Source organism: Silurus meridionalis, chromosome 28, assembly GCF_014805685.1.
Source record: "Silurus meridionalis isolate SWU-2019-XX chromosome 28, ASM1480568v1, whole genome shotgun sequence".
NCBI classification, from domain to species: Eukaryota; Metazoa; Chordata; class Actinopteri; order Siluriformes; family Siluridae; genus Silurus; species Silurus meridionalis.
Genome location: NC_060911.1, coordinates 1,802,821 through 1,807,500, shown reverse-complemented (window position 1 = coordinate 1,807,500; position 4,680 = coordinate 1,802,821). Strand labels below are relative to the sequence as shown.

The window sequence follows — 4,680 nt, the reverse complement described above, 5'->3', positions numbered from 1 at the left end:
CTAATAAGCAGACGCTCTGTAGATGGATTGTGGATGCCCTTTGTCTGTGTTATGAGTCCTTTGGTCTTCCCACTCCTTTCGGAGTAAGGCTCATTCCATCCGGGGTATGTCGGCCTCTATGGCCTGGTCCGCTGGCGTGTCGCTCCAGGACATTTGTAACGATGCGGGCTGGTCCACCCCGCTAACCTTTGCCAGGTTCTATGACTTTGACATCAGAGCCACTCCCAGCTCCTCTGTCCTGCATGCAGGTTGTATTCAGACACACTAGGCAGGGACTGGTCAGTATGGCGTGATTGGATACTCGTTCCCAAAGCGTTTTCGACGCAGCTCGAGTTCCTGAAAGGGAACGTCACTAGGTTATGTAGGTAACCCTATTTCCCTGAGGGAACGAGAGCTGCTTCAATGAGCCATACCCCCTGCATCCCTGCGTAACCTACGTAACCTAGTGACTGTCATCCTCATGGATCATTACAGACACTCTCTCTCTCTTTCTTTCTCTTTTCCTGTCTTCTCTTCTTTCTATCTTGCTATTGCCCATAACACACACACACACACACACTTTCTCTCCTTCGTCCTCTATCTCCTCGTCCCATGCCGTCTCTTCTTATCATCTCCCTCGTTCCCTTCTGCTCCATGCTGCACCACTGGAAGACTTGTGAATGTAAACGTAAATGTAACGTCCTTATAGGCAATTTTAGATACGTTTCATATTTCCTGTGTGGAGAGATAACGCAGACGAGCCGAGCGCGGAGACACGCTATAATACAGATAGCACGCGGTTAGGAGACGCTCGAGTACAGCATCAGTGCTGATATTACAAAAAAAAAAATCATATACAATGAGGAGCTTACAGAATAATCTGACTTTACAGACCCGCTGTTTTAAAGTTTTTCTATTTGTCCCACACAACGTGGAGAAGAACAGTGTTTCAGTGCCACGTTAAAAAAAAGAAAAAAAATCTACGATTACGAGAATAAAATTGTAGCAATTTCAGAATAAAGGCGAAATATTGAGAGAATTAAGTCGAAATAACGAGAATAATGTCGAAATTACAGAAAGAAATTTAAAATTACGAGAAGAAAGTCAAAATATTTTGAGAATAAAGTAAAAATAAGGGGAATAAAGTAGAAATAACCAGAATGAAGTCGTAATATTTCGAGAATAAAGTTGATATTACGAGAATGAAGTCAAAGTTACAGAAATTAATTCAATAATTTATTATGAGAAGAAAATGTAAATATTTATGAGAGTAAGGTCGAAATTATCTAAATAATAATGTCGATATATTCGAATAAAAAGTCGGAATCACACGAATGAATGTAAATTTACGAGAATTTGAATTAATCTAATTTAAATTTTTGCTTTATATAATCAAACCATCTATCGAAGTCTTCGGTGTCGGCGCTTCGTTTCGTGTCATCTCACATATCCCCTGATTCTATCAGGTAGCTATTTAAAGACTTTTTAGCTAAACAAAAAAAAAGCAGGCGATCACATGGAAGCCAACGTCATGTTCATACAGCACAATTCGTCCCGACGCAGTTTCACGTGAGATCAGGCTGAATTTAACTTCCTGCTTTCCTTCACGCAGTCTGTCGTTCCCTGTGCGCTCCTTCCATATTTGCATACTAACGATCTGGAGATATGCGAAGTGTTTCGGTGTTCGAACGAGGCGTCGTGTTTATTCATGAGATCCGTAGCAGGAGCAGGAGCAGGAGCCAGACGCAATCCGATATCACACGAGATGTTTCGGGGGGGAAGATTCGCCGCGGGAAAGATGCGTTATTTAATAATAACCAGAGCCACCCGTCAGATTTAATCACGACTGGCGATGAAGTTCGACTTCCTGTTTTTTGTTATTATAAAAGATGTAAACGATGTTAATCTGAATGTGAAAAGGGGGAAACCGGCACTGATAATCCACCGAACAATATTTGAAATTAAATTAAAAAAAGGAAAAGCTAATTCTAATTTCATAGTTGAACTCATCAGGCTTTCATGATTTCAGTAGGACTTGCTCAAGGCCAAGAATTCTTATACTAAACTCTAATAACTCTAATAACTCTAATACACTAATAACAAGTCCAATCTCTGACACTTCAAACAACACTAAAGCAAATCGACACACCTGAAGCCCAGGAAAGCTATGAAATGACATCAAACTGCGTCTAGTTCATCCAAATCTGCCAAAGATCAAGACGTGAAGGTTGAAGAACCTGCATTTAGTTTGAACTGCACTTCACTGCCTGAGCAAATATGAGGTTTTGAGACTAGTTTTGTAAAACGCCAAAAGATGGCAGCACAAGGCTTCATGCACAGTCAAAAGGAGCACCGACCTTCATAAGTCAATGTGCTGAAAGACATCGTAATGCAATGCACTTTTTTTGTGAACAGAGCTCGTCTCGAAACCTTTTCATACCACCTGGAGTGGATGGGAGAGTCATCAGCAAGCAAATCTTACCTGCTATCTCATCGCTAAATTTAACATCTGTAAGCACGTGAAACATCATATAGATTAGTAAGTGTAAAAAAAAATGGTGGAAGAATGGGAATGTTAGCAAAGACACAGGAAACTCCAGGCTAATTAGTTCTAATACGAAATGGAACCAAGATTTCACAGCATCTAGGAGTTTTTCCACTAATAATGTTTGGCTTTTTTTTTTTTTCCAGAGAATACAAATCATTTTACTAAATGTTTCTACACAGCTGGAGATGTTACTCTACAGATCATATACACCACATCCTAGCTTGTCAGCCATCTGCGGTCTGAAGGTTTCGAGGGTGTGAGGCCACCTGCTGCTGGCGTTTCTCCTCCGAACGTAATTACACACATGTGCAAACCCTGCCATTTTCTTCCACAGGAGATAAAAAAAATGACTACTTTTATGAATCATCTCCTCTGTGGTCCATGTGCGTCGACTTCATCTATTCCTGCTTTCCATTCTCACCTGAAAAACAAAATGTGAATGATTTTGGTCCTTTTGTCGGAATCAGAATTCCGACAAATCTCAACATCTCAACATCTCAACATCTTCAGCATTGCCAACATACTTATATATCAATAAGTATGTTTGCAATGCTGAAGATGTTGAGATGTTCGTTGGGAGTGATGACAATGGACAGGATTAGAAATGAGTTTATTAGAGGGACAGTGCATGTAGGACGTTTTGGTGACAAGGTGAGGGAGGTGAGATTGAGATGGTTTGGACATGTGCAGAGGAGGGACATGGGGTATATCAGTAGGAGAATGCTGAGGATGGAGACACCAGAAAGGAGGAAAAGAGGAAGACCAAGAAGGAGGTTTATGGATGTGGTGAGAGAAGACATGCAGGTAGTTGGTGTGAAAGAGGCAGATGTAGAGGACAGGGGGGGATGGAGACGAATGATCCGCTGTGGCGGCAGATTAGTCAGATCTCAGGCAGCAGAGTCCCTATAAAAAGCACAGCCTTCAAACATGGCTGACACAAACTACATTACAACTACATAAAACTACAACTCCCATGATTTTACACACTCCCACACTCCTATGCTCTGGTTTAATGCTCCAGATTTGGTTTCCCCTGTTTTCAGCTCTTTATCTGGATCCCCACTAATTCCTGTTTGTACATCACCTGACCATTTTCTGAATTTTGGTCCAGATTTCTGATGGTCTGATTTGGATTTCTTCTGCCTGCCTAATTAAGACTATCGCTTGTGCACTGGCATCTGCTTCCCTCATCTTCTCTCGTGTTACTTCACAACATTCAAAGAAGAAATATTTGACTCCGCCTGTGTCGTCGTTACCGCTACAAAGCCTTCATAACAAAAAAAAAACGGCCTTTTGGTGACAGAATTGTTTATAGTTTATCGTTTTTCCCTTCAGTAATCCGAACGCTGCTCCCTGCAGACTGTAATACTCGCTTTAAACAGGTTCCGTCCTTCTGCATTAAAACGCACTGATCTGTGAAAGTTATCTCTGTCTGGCTCTCGGAGGCCGAGCTTATCAGATTTACAGGCCTGCGAAACGGCTCGTGTGATGGGAAATAAAGCTGCGGAAAGGTGACATCATCATCATCATCATCATCATCTGTCTTTCTCTATAATGCAGTTATTTTGAGGTAGACATGGCCTAATGCAGCTATTTTTGAGGTAAGTGTGTAGGTATTTTGAGGTGGGCGTGGCCTAATGTAGCTATTTTAAGGTAGGCGTGGTCTAATGCAGCTAGTTTGAGGTAGGTGTGACCTAATGTAGCTATTTTGAGGTAGGAGTGGCCTGATGCAGCTATTTTAAGGTAGGTGTGGCCTAATGCATCAATGTTGAGGTAGGCGTGGTCTAATGCAGCTAGTTTGAGGTAGGTGTGACCTAATGTAGCTATTTTGAGGTGGGCATGGCCTAATGTAGCTATTTTGAGGTAGGCGTGGCCTAATGCAGCTATTTTCGAGGCAAGTGTGTAGGTATTTTGAGGTGGGCGTGGCCTAATGTAGCTATTTTAAGGTAGGCGTGGCCTAATGCAGCTAGTTTGAGGTAGGTGTGACCTAATGTAGCTATTTTGAGGTAGGAGTGGCCTGATGCAGCTGAGGGTTAAGGGTCCCAACATGGGAAGCTTTGTGTTTTTTTTGGTATTTGAACTCATTACCTTCCAATCAGAAGTCCAAAACCAGAACCACTGAGCTACCACCTCCTGCAAATGCAACTACGTCC

At 42.0% G+C, this 4,680-nt stretch overlaps 1 long non-coding RNA gene across 1 annotated transcript in view; it reads left to right on the top strand.

Moving 5' to 3' along the window:
• The window catches only part of LOC124381678, a 10,667-nt gene extending 7,826 nt beyond the window's left edge, over nt 1–2,841 (top strand). The window contains exons 2-3 of the long non-coding RNA XR_006924913.1: nt 2,395–2,518; nt 2,671–2,841. This is a non-coding gene — a long non-coding RNA (uncharacterized LOC124381678). The remainder of the gene's footprint in view (nt 1–2,394; nt 2,519–2,670) is intronic.
• The last annotated feature ends 1,839 nt before the right edge of the window (nt 2,842–4,680 follow it).